Source organism: Triticum dicoccoides, chromosome 6B, assembly GCF_002162155.2.
Source record: "Triticum dicoccoides isolate Atlit2015 ecotype Zavitan chromosome 6B, WEW_v2.0, whole genome shotgun sequence".
NCBI classification, from domain to species: Eukaryota; Viridiplantae; Streptophyta; class Magnoliopsida; order Poales; family Poaceae; genus Triticum; species Triticum dicoccoides.
In genome coordinates, this window is record NC_041391.1 from 609,534,575 (window position 1) to 609,555,634 (window position 21,060).

Genomic DNA, 21,060 nt, shown 5'->3' on the forward strand with positions numbered 1-21,060 from the left:
GAGGGGCAGCTCATCCCCACCCCCGGGCCCCATGAGAGGGTCGTTTTTCTCCCCCACTTCCTCCGCGGACTGGGCTTTCCACTTCACCCCTTTGTATGGGGGCTCATGTTCTACTACGGCCTGGATTTCCACGACCTGGCACCGAACTTCATCCTCAACATCTCAGCGTTTATCGTCGTGTGTGAGGCCTTCCTCTGCATCCAGCCCCACTTCAGCCTGTGGCTCAAGACCTTCAACGTCAAGCCGAAGGTTGTGAAGGGCACGCAAGCGGAGTGCGGAGGCGCCATGTTGGGCAAGATGCCCAACGTCCTTTGGTTCGAAGGGGCCTTCGTGGACTCCGTCAAGGGGTGGCAATCGGGGTGGTTCTATATCACCGAGCCGCGCGAACCCACGTGGGCGGCGGCCCCCGAGTTCAGATCTGGCATCCCCACGCAGCTCACCTCCTGGAAAGAGAAGGGCTTGCGGTGGGGTAATTCGAAGGAGCTGACGGGACTCCAAGCCTGTATCCAGAAGCTGGTGAACAAGAAGCTCAGGCTGGTTAACGTGGTCCAAGTCATGCTCGTCCGCCGGATTCTCCCATGCCAAGAACGGGCATTCAATCTGTGGGAGTTCAATCCGGAACAGCACCAGGCGCTGAGCGGGCTCTTTGACACAACGTACGAAGGCGCCTGGAGGGTGCTGTTCAAGGGCGCCGAAGCCCCCGCATCTACGACGGAAGATCGCGGATTTCACTCGCAGCGTCCAGCTGACGAGGTAAGTGATTCTACCCCTTTACAGGACACTTATTAATAGTTCGACCCTAAGCGGGTTTTAATCTCCCTTTTCATTTGACAGGAATGGATGAAGAAGGCCGAGCAGCTCATCTACCCGGCTCCCATGCCAGAAGACCCAGTGGACGCCCGCCTAGCGGGGCTGTTGGTCCAGGCATCGCACGTGGTGCCGGAGAAGAAGGCCAAGAAGGTGGCCACGGGTACTCAAAAGAGTTCCCGTTTTCAGGTGTCCGACGACTCCGAGGCGGATTCCTCCCGCGAAGATGAGGAGGAGGAAGAAGACTCTCTCCCAGAGGAGGGAGAGAGAAAGAGGAAGTGGGGAGGCCGGAGGGTCCAAGAGGGGAAGAACTATTCCCCCGGACAGCTCCGCCAACACCAACGTTGGCGAAGAAGAGTGGCCTTCAAGGGCCAGGCCTCCGGCGAGATCGTAAGTATCCGGATCCCCGAATCTGCAATTTCTTTCGTGTCACATGGTGTCTTTCTAATGCTGCATACTGCCGCAGTCCGGCCGATGATGATCTCCCCGCTTCATCGAGCGGGTCGTTGGCAGCGTCGGACGTGGAATCCATCCCGACTGCCTCCACCCCTCGCGCCGATGAGGACGCCGAGGTGGGATCCCGGAAAGGGACCCATCAGGAGGAGGCTCCGGAGGCGCCGCAACGCAGCCTCCCGGACTTTGCGCCGGACTCTACGCCGGAACCTGCAGTGGTTCCAGAGTCCGGCAGACGGCCCCTTCGCAAGAAGGGCAAGACCGTGACACCGGCGGCCCCCGTCCAACCGGAGGCGCCGGACAACTTGTTGGAGGCGCTCAAAGGCGCTTCCATCGAGGAAGAACACTGCACTATCATGAGTGCGGTGATTCAGAAGGTTCAGCTCGCCAAGAGCAGGCTGACCGAAGCCTGCAGCAGCCTTCTAACAGGCTTTGAGGTAAGAAGTTAAAATTATGTAATGTAATACCGCATAGACAGTAGCCCCTGATGCTCGGTTCGGTGTTCGGAAAGAAAAGCCGGACTGAGGATCTAAAAAGATATACGCAGGGTTGCTTAAAATATGTCAATATGGGTTTGCAGGCTGCGCTGCTGACCTCTGCCGCACTGACTGCGGAGGTTGGTGCATTGAAGCAGGATCTCGAGTGGTCCGAGCAAGAGCTCGGCCATGCCAAGAAGCAGCTCGAGGACAAAGAAGGTGAGTAACACCACTTTGAAGATTTACCTTACAGAAAAGGATTTAGGTTGCAATAAAAATGACAAGGATAACGTTGGTACTGCAGGGGCCACTAATGAGGTGGCTGCCCTGAAGGAGGCTGTGTCCGCGGCCGAACTCAATGCGGCTGCGGAACGGGCCGAGCGAGAGAAGCAGGAGGCGTGGGTGGCGGAAGTGCGGCAAGAGCTCCAGGCTCTCATGGAGAAGCATGAGAGTTTGGAGCGCGACTCCAAGACTCGAGAGTCCGAGCTCGCCTCGGCTCTCGAAAGTGCCAAGTCCGCCAAGGCCGAGGCCCGTAAGGCCCTTCAGGAGGTTGAAGATGTGAAGAAGATAGCGGCGGGTAAGGCATTTTTCATGCAAAGCAAGCATGTTAATGTAAACTACCTGACACTTACCCGAATTCGGAGCTCTCCAGGGGCATTTGCAGATCTGCCGCGCAGTGTATCCGATGCCGCCGCATTTTACCGTGGCCAGGAGGGGAGCTCAACGGAGAAGGTCTTCTGGTCTCAGTACGCTGAGGCCGGCCATCCGGTGCCCCCAAGCGACCAGCTGAAGCAGCTGGTCGAGCTCCACAAGGCGGCTGAGGAGGCCATGAAGGGCCTGATAGTCCGGCTGTGGCCTGGACAGGCCATGCATGGGAGCTATTTCGGCCTCGTGCAGCGGCTGGTGGATGCATGCCCCTGGGTGGAGGTCATCAAGCGCTCCGCCTGGATTGAGGGTGCTCGTCGGGCCCTTGCCCGCACAAAGGTGCACTGGGACAGGCTGGATGTGGAGAAGCTTCTCACTGACCCACCGCCATCGGGCAAGGAATATCGTACGCCCGAAATGTATTATAAAACTGTCCTGAAGGGAGCCCGCGATATTGCGGATGAATGCCCCAGAGATGTAATTTTTGAGTAAACTCGCTATGTATTATCCTGTGCGCTGAAAACTTTGTTCATATGCGCTTTAAGCAACGCTTGTTTAATTTAAAATATTACCTTCTGTGCGGCCGTTTATAAAATCTGAGAGATGGCAAGTCGTTGGCTTCAGCCCCCGAGCCGCGAGTGCTGGGGTGTTCGGGATAAACTTGAGCACTCTTGTTCCCATTGTTGGGTCCATCTAGGGAGGCACTCAACACAACGAACAAGGCAACCGGACTTATAATGCTTGAACACTCTCACTTAGCCATAGAATTCTATAATTTTAAATTTCGGCGAAGCCCCTAGTATTCGGAAGACCGAATTCGGGGCGCTATCCACGCCTTCATCGGACATTATCCGGTACTTCGCCCGAAGCGGCATGAGTCTTTAGGGACCCGAAAAAACCTCTCGAACAGCGACCAGTCTCTCGCCTTATCATGCCAGTCAGTTTTAGCTTTCTCCACTGAGGCGCTCGCCCAGCTCAACCGGGGCGCAATCGCAGTGGTTCTCCCAGTGCCACCTTAGCCGACAGAACGGAACGTAAGGCACCAAAACGTGGGAGCTGGGCAAACCCAACTATTGACCCAAGACATGATTCGGAGCCGATTCATATAATGCTATAAGTTCGGGGTGCCGCACTTGTGAAAGTGTTCGGACTTATCACACCATAATTCTGGGAACATAAGCCTCTGGTGTATTAGGTCGTACCAAAAATATACGGGTGCAAGATGTCATTTAATGAACATATATATATATATATATATATATATATATATATAAAGTAATGTAGTTATAGTCGAAAAGTGCTGCATTATTTATTAAAGGAAGTCTGCTATGAGTGCGGACTGATACAAATAGTGCGGTAAGCAAAGGTTTGGACTAATTAAACATGTCCCCCTCCAGGGGTGGTGTCGGGGATATACCCCGCGGTGTAAACCGGCCGGAAGTTAACCCGGCCGGACTTGGCGGTTCATTAGTAACCCGGTTGGCGGGTTAGATGGATGACGAGGCCCAAGGCCCAGAAGGTCGGTTCACGTTTAATGGTGGGCCGGTTTATGAGGAAAGCATAAGGACTATTCTCCTACAAAGGAAGCAAGACTAGGACTCCACTTGTAATAGAGTAATCCTAATCCAACTAGGACTAGTCATGTAAACCGCCCCTTCAACATATATAAGGAGGGGCAGGGCTCCCCAAAGAGGGAGAGGCAACAAGCAATAATCTCTAGGGCTAGACACAATAAGGAGAGCCGGTTTACGGCGACTCCCCATGAGCATAATGAGATCTAGCCTCAAACAGCATGTAGGGTTTTTACCGGATGATGTTTCCCGGGGCCCGAAGCTGTCTAAATCCCTGTCTTGTGTTGCGTCTCTCGATTCCGCTCAACCCCTCTCAAGCTATCACATAGATGCGTTGGCCTCGCGACTAAGTCCTGACACTATGGACATCTGACGTGTTAATTCCACGACAGTTGGCGCCCACCGTGGGGCCTGCGCACGGTGGTGTTGAGTTCTTGGAGGAATCTTTTTCAGGGATCGAGAAGTTCACAATTTTTCAGATGAAGAAAGTATCTACGTCATCAACAAGCAGTCGAACAAGCAGTCAGAGAAATTGGGGTTGCGTAGTGCGCGCTGCCGCGACTGGATGATCCATCAAAACCAGATCGATTTTTACTGTGTCGCTGTTAGAAGCCAAGACGGACAGAAGTTTTACGCGGCAAGGTCGTCACCAATCATATCCTCATTGTTTGTTTTTTGAGCTACGCGTAAAGTGGATCGTATCCAGAGCATCTGACGTAGGCGGGTTCGCTTCAAATCCCGAGGTTTTCAGAGAAAACTTTCTGGGCAGCTACCACGTCCTCACGTGAAGACCTAAATTGCTTCTTAAAGCAAAGTGCCAAATTCAACTAGTGCTTCTCACGTGATGGACGGAAGCTAAGATGAGGATACACCATCCCACGAAATTGACAGGGTACTAGATGCAAGTACCAGTACTCAGATCCTCAAGAGAAAATACCACAAGAGAAAAGAGACCACGATCTGGAAGATACGATGTGGGAATCAAGCCAAGAACAACCCGGACGAAGACTGGGACGGGGGTTGGATTCGGTCTTTGTGGACCGTGACCATGTTCCGAGCCACCGCCGCGCGGACCTCGCGTCCAGCTGTTGGCCTCCGCCGGCGCGCCACCACTGCCAAGTCACCTTCGCCGGACGCCGCGTTGCCTGACTCTCCTCAGGTTACCTCCCACAAGTCGCCGTTGTGGGCGCGCTGGTTGACTATCATGCTGTGCTTTGAGCCGCTGGCCACCTCTGAGTCGCCGGCCCTGAGCCATGGACCACATGACCCTGACCCGCTGGCCACCTCAACTGCAGCGGGGGAGAGCCGCCGGCCGCTCGGTTGCCCATCCGCCTCCGGCAAAGAGACTGGATCCGCCAAATCTCCCGCGGGTCACCTTCCGCCGTGGATGCACATATATACTGGAGATATTTGAGGGTTGACAATTGATGTCTACGAGAAGAAAAATCCGTTTGCCGTCGCTGTTCTAAGCCGCCGGCCCTGCTAAGTTGCCATCCCGAGCTGCCGTCTGTGGAACCACCCGGACCGGATCACTGCTCGTGGCTGCCTCCCGTGCCACGCCGCACAGCCCCGCTCGGCGCCCTTCTACTGTTGAGCCTCGCTCCGCGGTTGCCCGAGCATGTTAACAGCTCCGCCGGACGCCTCAAGTCGCCTCCTACCACCACCACCACTGCTTCGCTGATGGCAAGCCGCCTCTGCTGCCGCACAGTGGCTCGCCTTGGAGCGGCTCGTCAGCTTGGTCACGATTCTGAGCCGCCAGCAGCGCCGTGTTTCCCGCCTGGGTCCGCCTCTGACCCGTGCTGAATGAAGTTTGATCAGATATTGGGATGGCACATTGAGTGCTTGGTAGAGACCAAGATATTTGTTATCATGTTGACGCTGCATAAGCCACAACGTGCAGTTATTCATGGACGTCTTGATTATCGGTTGTCCAAAACAAATCAGGTGATATCCATCCGAGTCTACTTTTAACACATATTGTTTTTATCAAAGAACAATTTATCTTTGCTGCAATGTTTTTATGCAGGATAATTATTTATGACAAAGGTATTGTTATACCGCGGACATGGAGCGCGTGCCAGCATAATTTTGCAGTGGCGTTCTTCCGGGGCCATGCTGCTCAACGGATACACATGCAAATCGTTGCCCCCGCTGATTCGGTTTACATCCGTCCACGCATGCGACCGATTCATTGTCCGCGCCGGTTTACAAACATCACGGTCGACTCAACTGTCCGCACCGGTTTACCATACTGCAGCCGGTTCACCCGTGATTAATTTCAGCTTCATACAGTTATCATCAACTTCATGGCGGGTTATTTCCGACCTAAACACATCAGGTGATATTCATCTAAAATATATTTTATTGGCACATATTATTTTTGTCAAGGAGCAGTTTATCTTTGCCTTGGTCTGCAATATTGTTGATGCAGGACAATTGTTCACTACGTCAAAACAGCGTAGTTAACTCGCCCGTCCGCGCCGGTTTACAACACCGCGGCCGGTTCATCTGTTTGAGCCGCTTCTGATGATGTGGTCATCCTTGCCATCCCTCTCTTGCGACCTGGTCTACATCAACATACCAGGCCGCACATGTCTGCATGAGCAAGTCACAGCTTGGGTAGGCCGGTTTTCTTTCAAATTGGAGGCAAATTATCATATACTATCAACCTCTGTCTGCACTGGGTGGTTCATTGGGCAGGCGCACAAGTCGCCGCCATTACAGTTTGGTTAACTTCAAATCACCAGTTGGAAGAAACCATTGGCCGAGTTGCTGACATGGCTCATACGGGATCATTTATAACCCGCCGCAGTCACCTCAACCTTCCGTGGATTCACATCATGCTATCAACACCAATGATATAAAAGTTATGCAGGTTTATATCACGGTCAAATATGGAGAGTTTCAAGCCAACTCCTCAAGTCACCTTGAGACTCGGGGGCTACGATGACATGACTCAGCAAATCTTGCCAGTTTCAGCAAATTTAAAAACCCCAAGACAATGGAGGGAAAGATAACCCGGTCCCGGAGGCTACTGTTATTTGAAGGCCGTCAGAAAATTTCCGGCTTAGAAAGTATATGACAGTTACAAAATCCCAGCTCAATGAAGAAGTTCCGGATCATCAGAAAGGATGCCGGTTTAAAATCCGGTTCAAGGGAAGTCAGTCTCACTGAAGCTCTCAAATATCCGGTTTACAATTCAGTTCAAGGAAATTTGCCTCCCATGAAGCTCTAAAGCTCTCAAATCCGGTTTAAGAATTTCCGGTTCAAAAAGGAATTAACTTCTCGCAAGTTCGAGTTTAAAGACTGTCAGAAAATTTCCGGCTGAAAATGAAGATTCCGGTTTTAAATCCGGTTCAAGGGAAAGATGTCTCCCACAAAGCTTTGCTGCTCTCAATATACGGTTCAAGATTCCGGTTCAAGAAGAATTTATCTCTTGCAAAAAGTTAAAACTTGCCGAAGAGGACCTGCTGCCATGATGCGCGGTTCAAACATGGGTATCCTGCCTTATTGGCCTGACATATTATTGATCACATGGGGGCTTCTGCTTCATAAAGCAGGGTCTCTGTCTTTCTTATCATGCGTGGTTACATGGAGTACCTCTATTTTTAAAGCGGCCTCCGGTTTACCCCTTGACATTTGCTTTTTTATATATCACTAGGGGCCTTGGTCGAGTCCGAACCAACGCGACACCTTTTGATAGGCGACAGCCACCAGATCACTTGGGGACATGGTCAAGTCTGAACCAGTCACGCCTCTTGGTCGTTCTAAGGCCATCAAATCACTTGGGGGCATGGTCGAACCCGAACCATGGCCGCGCCTCTTGATCTGGCATATATGCCACGAGTCATTTGGGGACCTGGCTGACTTGAATCATTGTCACACCTATTGGGGGCTTGATCCTGTCCGACCATGGTAATACCATCTGAACAGCTCAGTATAGCATATGTTTGCAAACGATTTTTTTATCATTGCCTTGGCTTCCATGTTATTTTCATGGCTTGTTTGATCTTTGTTTTTGTTGGATTTCTTTTATATCAACAAAACACCTTTTTTCCGGTTCAGCCGATGGATTTGATTCCCCTTTAATCCGGAGACTATCTGCCCGGTTTGATTTTCGGTTACCATCCTATTATGGAGTAAACCGGTGTTTATCAACCCGGGTTGGCTTTCAATTACAAGTTATCAGTACACGATCAAGTTATAATCCGGAGACTATCAGCCCGGTCTGGTTTGACTACGAGTCGCCAGTATTATATATGGTTAAGCCGGTGTTTATCACAACCCGGTACGGTTTATCATCGATCGGCACAGTATGAAAGGAGTTATCATTACTCAAGATTGGGGTTATCACTCTTATTACAAAAAGTTGGTAAAACCAGCAATGTGATTCAATATCGCAGGTATGATATATTTCATATTTGATTATTCTTAAGTGCAACGTTGGTTATAAACCCAGGTTATATGTTGGGCATTACGACCCGTCCGGCGGTAAACCGCCAGGACACTTTTTGTATGCAGAAACAGGTTGAATAAAGCATGATTATAAATCACTAACGTTTATTAAACTGGCCTGGCTTTGGACTATAAGTCGCCAGCATATATTTGGATTGCACCATTGGAATTGTGCGTTATAAATCATTGGATATATTATTCAAATAGCCAACACGGCTGGTTTTCTATTATGGTTATCAATAACCAGTATTATGATTAAGGTTTTCAAAGTCGCTTTAGCGCAATGGCTATCATATTATCAATGGATATGATTTTTATTCTACAATTGAAGGAGTAGTCCCGAGTTGCTGCAGGCTTCCAACCCGACACTTGGGGGCTACATTATTCAAATTGAGATTACATCAAATATGCAAGTCTCATGTCACTGCAAGCATGCACCATGACACTTGGGGGCTAATGCACAGTCATTCTTTGTTCATCTTATTGAAGACCCGGCTCATCACATTATAATGAGCTGGCCCTTGGGGGCTACCAATTGCTCCTGTCAACAATTGAAGGTACAAAGCTTTTTATTCATTATATTGAAGGGTCCACTGCTCAGTTGGTAAAGCACAAGGCTCTTAACCTTGTGGACGTGGATTCAAGTCCCATGATGGGGGTTACATCATATGATGTTATTTTTATATATCAAGTCCCAGCTCAATATTATCTTACTGAGCCGGCCCTTGGGGGCTACACATCATTGCTCAAATCTATATGATTATACCTACAAAGTCCCTGCTCATTATTGCGTAATGACCCGGCACTTGGGGGCTACATAATATGGAGTATTCAGTTTTTACTAGAGATGAACAACATGGATTTCTTCAAAGTGGCAGTAATTGTATGGAAACAAGTCTCAAATCATCACTTTGTTCAGTTCAAGACTTGGGGGCTACAGGTAATATGGATATAAGGGAGAAATATCTTCCGATTTTCAGTTTGAGCAAACCAAATTGACCCGGCATCACCAATCATCATGAACCGGCGTTGGCGACAATCATAACCCGGAATTATCAGTTTTTATAACCCAACAATGGTGGTAATCATAAACCGGCAAGTTTTATATCTTCAGACCGGTTGAATATCATATGAGTATCTCAAGACCAATAATTCTTAAGCCGGCGCTTTGGAAGCTGACTCAAGTGGATTATTCTTTGCAATATTTTTCTATGAGAAACCAACGTCAGCAATTTGAGTATGAAGCTGGTTGTTGATCCGGATTTTCTAGAAGGAGGAAATGACAAGGACTTAAGGACGATCAGGTGTCGGTCTACAAGAATTCTTAAACCGGAGCACAACCTGCCAAATTTGTTAGGGTGTTTATTTTGCAGCATAAGTTTACCATGGATAAATCCAAGCTAAACTTGGGGGCTAATGTCGGGGATATACCCCGCGGTGTAAACCGGCCGGAAGTTAACCCGACCAGACTTGGCGGTTCATTAGTAACCCGGTTGGCGGGTTAGATGGATGACGAGGCCCAAGGCCCAGAAGGCCGGTTCACGTTTAATGGTGGGCCGGTTTATGAGGAAAGCATAAGGACTATTCTCCTACAAAGGAAGCAAGACTAGGACTCCACTTGTAATAGAGTAATCCTAATCCAACTAGGACTAGTCATGTAAACCGCCCCTTCAACATATATAAGGAGGGGCAGGGCTCCCCAAAGAGGGAGAGGCAACAAGCAATAATCTCTAGGGCTAGACACAATAAGGAGAGCCGGTTTACGGCGACTCCCCATGAGCATAATGAGATCTAGCCTCAAATAGCATGTAGGGTTTTTACCGGATGATGTTTCCCGGGGCCCGAAGCTGTCTAAATCCCTGTCTTGTGTTGCTTCTCTCGATTCCGCTCAACCCCTCTCCAGCTATCACATAGATGCGTTGGCCTCGCGACTAAGTCCTGACACTATGGACATCTGACGTGTTAATTCCATGACAGGTGGGCTGCGGACTTGGTGTATATAATCAAATTTAATGCTCGTAATGGAGACCACCTGAGTGTTCGTCACAACCTTCTTTCTTCCCTGGCTGTTGCATCGTGAGTTCGGCAGGTTTACCGCCGGACAGGGCCTCTGGTTAACGGAGTCCTATGTATACAAAGAAGGAAAATAATAATAAAAAAGAGTGACACACTTGCGAGCCCCTGGTGTGGTCGAGCCGCACTCTGGGTCTTATTGTGGTCGTGCCCCTTCCCCTACGCCCATGGTATCTCCAAAGCGTAATGATGTACGCGGAGGGTTGTTCTTGCGATCATGCAAGGTCTGGGGTCAGGGCCGCATTGCTACGCGGGCTCGGATCGTGCCAGGTGGTCTTGGTTGATGTTGCTCCGGGCGCGTTTGGCCGTATCCGGCCGTTTAATGGCCGGACTCGAAAACTGCCTTAAAAGGCTACTCTGTACTTCTGCCGCGAGAGCCGCTGTGTGTTCCTCCGTTCGGAGGGAGCGTTCCGTATTTCCGTTGACCGTGATGACTCCACGAGGGCCTGGCATCTTGAGCTTGAGGTATGCATAATGCGGCACCGCGTTGAACTTTGCAAACGCGGTTCGTCCAAGCAGAGCGTGATAGCCGCTGTGAAATGGGACTATGTCAAAGATTAACTCCTCGCTCCAGAAATTATCCGGGGATCCGAAGACCACTTCCAGCGTGACTAAGCCTGTACAATTGGCCTCAACACCTGGTATGACGCCTTTAAAGGTCGTCTTTGTAGGTTTAATCCTTGAGGGGTCTATGCCCATCTTGCACACTGTATCCTGATAAAGCATGTTCAGGCTACTGCCGCCGTCCATCAGGACTCTCGTGAGGTGAAATCCATCGACGATTGGGTCTAAAACCAATGCGGCGAATCCGCCATGGCGGATGCTGGTCGGATGGTCTCTTCGATCGAAAGTGATCGGGCAAGAGGACCATGGATTGAACTTCGGGGCGACTGGCTCCATCGCATATACGTCCCTTAGTGCACGCTTCCGCTCCCTCTTGGGTATATGGGTTGCGTATATCATGTTGACCGTCCGCACTTGTGGGGGAAACCCTTCTGTCCTCTATTGTTCGGCGGCCGGGTCTCTTCCTCGTCGTCGCTATGCAACCCCTTGTCATTGTTTTCGGCAATTAACTTGCCTGCCTGCTTGAATACCCAACAGTCTCTGGTGGTGTGATTAGCTGGCTTTTCGGGGGTGCCATGTATCTGGCATAAGCGGTCGAGTATCCGGTCCAAATTGGACGGACCCGGAGTTGTTCTTTTGAATGGCTTCTTCCGCTGACCGGGTTTAGAGCCTCGGAATCCGGCATTGACTGCCGTATCCTCCTTGTCGTCACCATTAATGCGTCGTTTAGTTTTGCTTCGACGCGACCTGCCATTGTGGTCCTTAGTATCCGGACTGCCAGAATTTTTACTGAGGTTGTTGCTGCGAGCTAGCCAGCTATCCTCTCCCGCGCAAAAGCGGGTCATTAATGATGTGAGGGCTGCCATGGATTTCGGCTTTTCCTGTCCCAGGTGTCGGGCTAGCCACTCGTCGCGGATGTTATGCTTGAAGGCTACGAGGGCCTCTGCATCCGGACAGTCGACAATTTGGTTTTTCTTTGTCAAGAACCGTGTCCAGAACTGTCTGGCCGATTCGTCTGGCTGTTGAATTATGTGGCTTAGGTCATCGGCGTCTGGTGGCCGCACATATGTGCCCTGGAAGTTGTCGAGGAATGCGGCTTCCAGGTCTTCCCAACACCCAATTGACTCTGCGGGCAAGCTATTGAGCCAATGCCGAGCTGGTCCTTTAAGCTTGAGTGGGAGGTATTTGATGGCGTGGAGACCATCACCGTGGGCCATATGGATGTGAAGGAGATAATCTTCAATCCAAACCGCGGGGTCTGTTGTGCCATCGTAGGATTCAATGTTTACGGGTTTAAACCCTTCAGGGATTTGATGATCCATTACTTCGTCAGTGAAGCATAGCGGGTGTGCGGCGCCTCTATATTGAGCAATGTCACGACGTAGCTCGAGTGAGCGTTGTCTGCTGTGTTCGGCCCGGCCAGAGTTGTTGTACCTGGTGCGACGGTATTCGTCGTGGGTCGTGGGGCGCCTCCGTGATCCGTAGATGGATCTAGATTGCCTTGCTTTGTCCTCCAATATATCTCGCAAGTCCGGCGCGTTCCCTCTTGGCTTCGTACTTTTGGAGCGATGCCGGGGTACGGTCTTGGTGGAGGGCCTGGATGCCTCTCTGTCGCGACCACGGGGTGGTCGGTTGGCCGTATCGTGCGCTGGTGATGAAGGTATGTATGCTTCTTCCTCTAGTCGGGGGAGCAACTTGCGTTTTGGGTAACTTTTGGAGGGACGTTTGAGTTCATACTCTTCGGCCGCGAGGACCTCAGTCCATCTGTCGGCCAGCAGGTCCTGATCAGTTTGAAGCTGCTGCTGCTTTTTCTTTAGGCTATTAGCCGTGGCGATAAGCCTGCTGTCGGTGTCAAAACCGGCGGATCTCGGGTAGGGGGTCCCGAACTGTGCGTCTAGGCGGATGGTAACAGGAGACGAGGGACACAATGTTTTTACCCAGGTTCAGGCCCTCTCGATGGAGGTAATACCCTACGTCCTGCTTGATTAATATTGATGATATGGGTAGTACAAGAGTAGATCTACCACGAGATCAATGAGGCTAAACCCTAGAAGCTAGCCTATGGTATGATTGTTGAGATGTAATGTTGTGTCCTACGGACTACAGCCCTCCGGTTTATATAGACACCGGAGGGGCTAGGGTTACACAGAGTCGGTTACAATGGTAGGAGATCTACATATCCGTATTGCCAAGCTTGCCTTCCACGCCAAGGAAAGTACCTTCCGGACACGAGCCGGAGTCTTCAATCTTCTATCTTCGTAGTCTGGGAGTCCGGCGGATATTGATAGTCCGGCTGTCCGGACACCCCCTAGTCCAGGACTCCCTCAGTAGCCCCCGAACCAGGCTTCAATGACGATAAGTCCAGCGTGCTTGTAGTCTTCGGCGTTGCAAGGCGGGTTCTCCCTTCGAATTCCATGTTCCTGCCAAACAGTGTCCGGCTGGTACCTCGAATACTGTTCTCCTTGGCTTCTACGCCAAATTATGGCCCTCTTCCACGCGTCGCATGAATGCGAAAAGCCAGGGAGTCTTTTACATTTTACCCCCTGGTCGTGCGGGTCGCCTGCCTATTAAAGGGGCAGGGATCCAGATCCAAACCGCACCATCCTCCTCCCGCGTATACTCCATCGAAGCGCCTCTGACCCTGAAATCCATTCCACCATGGATCGTCAACGCGGCTCTTCCTCACGCGCTCCCATCCCATCGCCGGGGGATTGGAGGAGGTGCTCTATTTCGCACAACGAGCTAGTAAAGCTCCAAGCGGAGGGATGGCTTCCTCTGGCCTTCATGGTTCCGGCCCGAGCCGGACTGGTTACTTATCGAGGAGGGAGCCAGGCGGAGGACACCCCAAGCCCCAACAGGGGGGAGCAGGTGTGTTTCGTCCCTTATCTAATATGGGGGCTCGGGTTTCCAATACATCCGTTCCTCCGCGGGCTCCTGAAGTTCTATGGACTTCAGCTCCATCACCTCACGCCCGCGTCCATGTTGCACATCGCGGGCTACGTAGCTCTTTGCGAGCTATTCCTGGGCATCGAGCCCCATTTCGCATTGTGGAAGAGGCTATTCTGCCTCGTACCCCGTTCTCACCAGGGGTCCATATATCAAGTGGGCGGCGCCGAAATATGGCGCATTGCCGGAACCGGATACCTATCCGGCACTCCCAAGAGGGCGTCCGAAGACTGGCCCTCGGAGTGGTTTTATATCATAGACGCTCCGCTGCCAGACCCAATCCGGATTGGCCTCCCGGAGTTTGATGCTTCTCCCTTGAAGAAACGCCTCAGCTGGCGCCCGCGGAGCCCCCGTTTGGAGGAGGACAAGAGCGTCCATTACTTGATGGGCCGAATAAGACTAATGGCTCATTCCGTCTTGACCATGATTGGAGTCATGGCAACGTGCATCAAGCGGGGGGTGCAGCCGCTGCAATACAGAGGCCACCCCATGTGGGATTTCAACGGGGAGGACGATGCCACCCGGCACGGCCGCAAAGGCCCGGATTCGACCGAGGATCTGGCGAAGATCCTGTCCGGCCTGTTCAAGGGGAGAAGGAGGACTTCCTTCGTCCGAACCCTGTGAATGGGTTTTCTATGGTCAATCCCAGAGGATGGGTAAGCGAACACCTCAAAAGGGCCTTTACCCGCATTTTCGAAGTTTAAGCTTCTTATATTATGTCTTCGGCGCAGAGTCTACGCCGGACTGTGGAGGACATGGTGAGTCCGGCTCCACAACCCGAGGACCCGGAAGGATCCCTGGGTCCGGCCTCCGAAGAGGATCCGGACCTCGGGGTGGAGCTAATCGACGGGGTGTATCACCAGCTGAGCGTTGATGATGCGTTGGTCGCCATTATGGCGGACTACCCCGGGCTAAGTTCGGCATCCCAAGTGACCAAGATCGAAGTCTGGACACCGTTATCTTATCCTTGCATATTTCTGACTTTCGCGAACGATGGTGTATTGCAGGAAGCGCCAGTCCGGCCGGGAGCCGAGCCTGCGGCGGCCGACCTACAGAGGTCAGGCCGAACCAGCAGGAGGAAAAGGAGCGCCGTGCGGGCGGAAACGTCGCTGCAGAGGTATAGCTCGTGTTTGATCTTTCTGAGCAACGTTCCGAGGAAACTTTCTAAGTGCTCATGATCTTTGTAGAAGGAAAAGCGCTCGCCGGACTGCGAGCACAGGAATTGCCAATCCCACCGATGCCAGCCGGGCTCCTGCGCCTGGACTGGAGGGGGAGGCAAGCGCGAGACGCGAACCGGATCCTACTCCAACGGAGGATACCGACAGACTGTCCGCCACAAAATCAGAGGTGGAAAGCGCTATGAATCATAGACGCCGCCGGACAATTTTTCAAGAGGCGTGTTTTTCCCGTGAGGCATTGGATGCCTTCAACGCAGGGGACGCGCATCTCCGGGCTGCCCGAAATGGTTTTACCAGAGCCACGGAGCAGTATGTTAAAGACATACGGGTAAGAGATTTTTAGTGGTTGCACACACCAGTAGCCCCCGAGACTTAAATTAGTTATGTTAATTGATTTAAGGATCATGTAAACTTTCAGGCTCTTAACGAGAAGAACGCCCAACTGTCCCGAGAGCTGCAAGATTGCAAGGCCCAACTTAAGGCCGCACTTGCTGCCACAGGAGGAGACAGAAAGACCCCTCCTGGTAACATATTTGTATAAATGAATATAAGCGATGTGTATTATTCGCGCGAGTCTAATAAAGACCCTGCAGGTGCCGCCGAACAAGATCCGGACAGGCAAGCGCTGCTGCGCCAGCTAAAGGCCGGCGAGAACGTGCTGAATAGAGTTCAGTAGGAAAGGAACAAACTCCAAGATGCCAACGCCAAGCTCGGGGAAGAGCTTAAAGGCGCACAGGCCGAGCTGTCCGGCTCCGTCAAGGAGAATCAACGACTTCGTCGCGGCATCTATAGTAAGTGCTTGAGCAAACTCTCTAAGGAAGAAGAGTTCAGCGAGGAAGTGATTTGACATAACATGTCTTGTAGGTATACTCACGGGCCATCCTGCGGAGGAGATGCCCGTATCGATGGGTGATCCCCTTCCCGAACTGTTGCAGCTATTCGAACGAGTTCGGCAGGCCATGAGTGGCGCCGTACAGGCTTTATGGCCATCCCCTGCCCCGCCCAAGGGCCTTGGGGAGCTTGCAGAGAAGCTACAGGGAGTGCGGCAGCGCTTCCGTTTGTGGAAGGTTTCGGCGTGCCGTCAAGGTGCCAGGGAGGCTTGGGCCATGGTGAAGACGCGGTACAAGAAGGCGGATCCCAGCCATATGGCCGAAGTTGGACCGGTGGGGCCCGACGGGAAGGAGATCCCTGTGAGTTTAGTGTACAGCCAGGTAGAACTGGCTGCTAAATTTTCCCAACGGGACTATAAGCTAGACAACCTGTTAGACGGGATTGAGGAGGAATACAATCAATAAACTTGACAATGTATGACATCCTTTAAAAATGACATGTGAAATGCCTTCTAGCCGGATTGTAGATCGTTTGCCGTTGCCGACCTTTTCGCTTCGACCTCGGGACCCTAGGGTCCGGAGTGTGTCCGAATACCTTTTTGGTTAATAGATAACCATGGTATGCATGGAGACTAGGCGTAGGGGTTATTAGTGCTTTATCAGGCAAGTGCCCAACTAGTTATGTTATATTACATGGTTAGTAAGAAACATCTTCCAGGGAGAATAGTTCCGTTAAGGGTTCCTTTCGCTGGGGTGGCATGCCCTAAAGTGCATGTCCGGACTGCCAATGAAGCAGTAAAACATCTGGGGGCAGATGGAAAAAGTAGGTAAAAAGTCATCTTTTAAATCACCGACCGAATATTCCCTTAAGAACGCTAGCTTTCGGCTTCACCCAGTCTGAGGTACACATCCGGCTGACCCGGCAGTAACAATCGCAGAGGTGCTCCCTTTACCACCTAGCCGAACAATCGGGAACGTAGGGGTAAGCACAGGAGCCAGGCAACCCAGCTTGGCCAAAACTTAAGTCATATCGATGCATATAATGGCGAGTAAAAGGTACATGTGGAAGCATGACACATGTGTTGGGTATAAAACCCATATAGTTGAGCTTCTGTAAAAGAAGCCCCCAGGAATAACGAGTGCGAGTGGCACATCGTATGTATGCAAAAAATGCGAAAATAGGCCCCGAAGGGATTTGTTAATTTTAAAAAGGAGAAAAAGAGAAAAAGAGAAAAAGAGGACAACCGGAATATATATAAAGTTGGACGGGGGAAGGGTTCGAACTCTTAGTCCGGCGCTAGGCATAGAATCGTCGGAGTCGGGCTGCGTTCCATGGGTTCGGCTCGAGTCGGTTGTCCGACGCATTTCGTAGACGGTACGCTCCGCCGGTCAGTACTTGATCAATAATGAAGGGGCCTTCCCATCTGGGCTTGAGCTTGTCCTTCTTCTTGTCCAGCAGGCGTAGAACTAGTTCGCCAAAGTTGTAGGTTTTGGCCCGTACTTCTCTGCTTTGATATCTTTGGGCCTGCTGCTGATAGAATGCGGAACGAGCCTTCGCAACGTCCCGTTCTTCCTCCAATGTGTCCAAGCTGTCCTGCCGATCTAGCTCGGCTTCTCTTTCCTCATACATGCGCACTCGAGGTGAGTCATGAATAATGTCGCAGGGTAGAACTGCCTCTGCGCCGTATACCATAAAAAATGGTGTGAATCCGGTAGTACGGTTAGGCGTCGTCCGCAGCCCCCAGAGTACGGAGTCGAGCTCCTCGACCCATTGGGTGTCTGATTTAGTGAGTGACCTCACTAGTCTGGGTTTAATGCCGCTCATTATTAGACCGTTTGCTCTTTCCACTTGACCGTTGGTTTGAGGGTGATAGACTGACGCATAGTCGAGCTTAATGCCCATGTTTTTGCACCATGACTTCACTTCATCGGCTGTAAAGTTCGTGCCGTTATCCGTGATGATGCTGTGGGGGACTCCGTAACGGTGTACCACCTCTGATATAAAGTCTATCACTGGTCCGGACTTTGCCGTCTTGACCGGTTTGGCCTCTATCCATTTGGTGAACTTATCCACCATGACCAACAGGTACCTTTTCTTATGGGTTCCCCCTTTAAGGGGTCCGACCATGTCAAGCCCCCAGACCGCGAACGGCCAGGTAATGGGTATGGTTTTGAGGGCGGTGGGTGGCATATGGCTCTGATTAGCGAAGAGCTGGCAACCAACGCATCGCTGGACCAAGTCTTGTGCATCTGCCCGGGCCGTCGGCCAATAAAATCCTGTACGGAATGCCTTTCCAACCAGGGCCCGGGCTGCTGCGTGGTGTCCACCTAATCCGGCATGGATTTCAGCCAGGAGGTTTCGCCCTTCTTCTTCGGAGATACAATTTTGAAGGACTCCGGTAGTACTTTTCTTATAAAGTTCTCCTTCATGAACCTTGTAGGCCTTAGATCGCCGGACTGTGCAGCGGGCCTCATTTTGGTCTTCGGGAAGTTCCTGCCTAAGTAAGTAGGCCAGGAAAGGTTCTGTCCACGCGGCGATAACCGCCATTATGTCGTGGGCGGATTGTGTTACGTTGTCTGCTGAATCACCAGTTGGTGCGGCTTTCTCCGGTTTGTCACAACCGGACTCCTCTTCCCATAGTACGGATGGCTTGAAGAGCCGTTCCAGGAAGATATTTGGAGGGACAACATCACGTTTCGCACTGATGCGTGCCAGGATGTCGGCCGCTTGGTTGTTATCTCGGGCTATGTGATGGAATTCGAGTCCTTCAAACCGGGCTGACATTTTCAGGACATCATTACGATATGCTGCCATTTTCGGATCCTTGGCGTCAAAGTCTCCATTTATTTGGGATATTGCAAGGTTTGAATCCCCGCGCACCTCTAGGCATTGAATGCCCATGGAGACTGCCATCCGGAGACCATGTAACAAGGCCTCGTATTTGGCTGCATTGTTGGAGTCCGTGTACATTATTTGAAGTACGTACTGAACTGTATCTCCGGTGGGGGACGTCAGTATGACGCCAGCCCCCAGTCCGGCCAGCATTTTGGAGCCGTCAAAGTGCATAGTCCAATTGGAGTATGCGCCGTACTCTTTAGGTAGTTCGGCTTCAGTCCATTCGACGACGAAGTCAGCCAAAACTTGTGACTTTATGGCTCATCGAGGTTTGTAAGTTATATCGAATGGCAAGAGCTCAATGGCCCATTTTGCAATCTTGCCCGTTGCGTCACGGTTATTTATAATGTCATTGAGTGGTACTTCAGAAGCCACTGTTATCGAACACTCTTGAAAGTAGTGCTGAAGCTTCCGAGATGCCATGAACACCGCATATGCTATCTTTTGATAGTGCGGGTAACGGGATTTGCAAGGGGTTAGCACAGTGGATACATAATACACTGGTTTTTGAAGAGGGAATTTGTGCCCTTCTGTTGCTCGTTCGACGACGAGGACAGCACTCACAACTTGGTGTGTTGCCGCGATGTATAACAACATCGGTTCGCCCTGAGTGGGCGCAGCCAGGACCGGATTTGTTGCCAATATGGCCTTTATTTCACCGAGTCCGGCAGTGGCGGCATCCGTCCACTCGAAGTGTTCGGTGCGTCTTAGGAGGCGATAAAGGGGCAACGCCTTTTCTCCTAAACGGGAGATAAAACGGCTTAAGGCTGCCACGCATCCTGTTAATTTCTGTATTTGCTTGAGGTCATTTGGGATATCCAACTGGGATAGAGCCCGGATTTTGGCCGGATTTGCTTCGATCCCTTTACCGGATACGATGAAGCCCAGCAGTTTCCCGGCTGGTACACCGAAAACACATTTTTCCGGATTCAGCTTAATGTCATATGCTCTGAGGTTGTCGAATGTGAGCCGCAAATCGTCTACTAAAGTTTCGACGTGTTTTGTTTTGACGACTACGTCGTCTACGTACGCCTCGACTGTTTTGCCGATCTGGGTAGCCAGACATGTTTGAATCATGCGCTGATATGTTGCGCCGGCGTTTTTAAGTCCGAAGGGCATCGTGTTGAAGCAGAATGGTCCGTATGGAGTGATAAATGCCGTTGCGGCTTGATCTGCTTCCGCCATCTTGATTTGATGATAGCCGGAGTATGCATCCAGGAAGCACAATGAATCGTGTCCTGCTGTGGCATCGATAATTTGATCGATGCGGGGGAGGGGGAAAGGATCCTTTGGGCAAGCCTTATTGAGGTCTTTGAAGTCGACGCAGAGGCGCCAGGATTTATCCTTCTTTGGTACCGTCACCAAATTTGCTAGCCAGTCCGGATGTTTGATATCTCTGATGAATCCGGCTTCCAGTAACTTGGCTAGCTCTTCTCCCATTGCCTGTCTTTTGGGCTCGGAAAATCGTCGAAGAGCCTATTTGACTGGTTTGAATCCTTTTAGGATGTTTAGGCTGTGTTCTGCCAACCTGCGAGGGATTCCGGGCATGTCCGAAGGGTGCCAGGCGAAGATGTCCCAATTTTCCCGAAGGAATTCGCGCAGTGCGGCGTCGACTTCGGGGTTCAACTGTGCCCCGATGGAGGCCGTCTTTGTTGGGTCCGTTGGGTGGACCTGAAATTTAACTATCTCATCTGCTGGTTTGAAGGAGGTGGACTTGGATCTTTTATCAAGTATCACGTCGTCCCTGTTTACCGTAGAGCGTAGCGCGGTAAGTTCCTCTGCCGCTAAGGCTTCGGATAGTGCCTCGAGGGCTAGTGCGGCTGTCTTATTTTCGGCGCGGAGTGCTGTGTCCGGATCACTGACGAGAGTGATTATTCCGCTGGGCCCAGGCATTTTGAGCTTCATGTACCCGTAATGAGGTATTGCTTGAAAAATTGTGAATGCCTCTCGTCCTAATATGGCGTGATAGCCGCTGCTGAACGGGGCTACCTGGAACGTGACTTCTTCGGATCTGTAATTGTCCGGAGAGCCGAACACCATATCGAGTGTGATTTTTCCGGTGCAGCGCGCTTCCCGGCTAGGGATTATTCCTCTGAAGGTTGTGCTGCTTCACTCAATACGGCTCCAATCGATTTCCATTTTCCGCAGGGTTTCCTCGTAAATAAG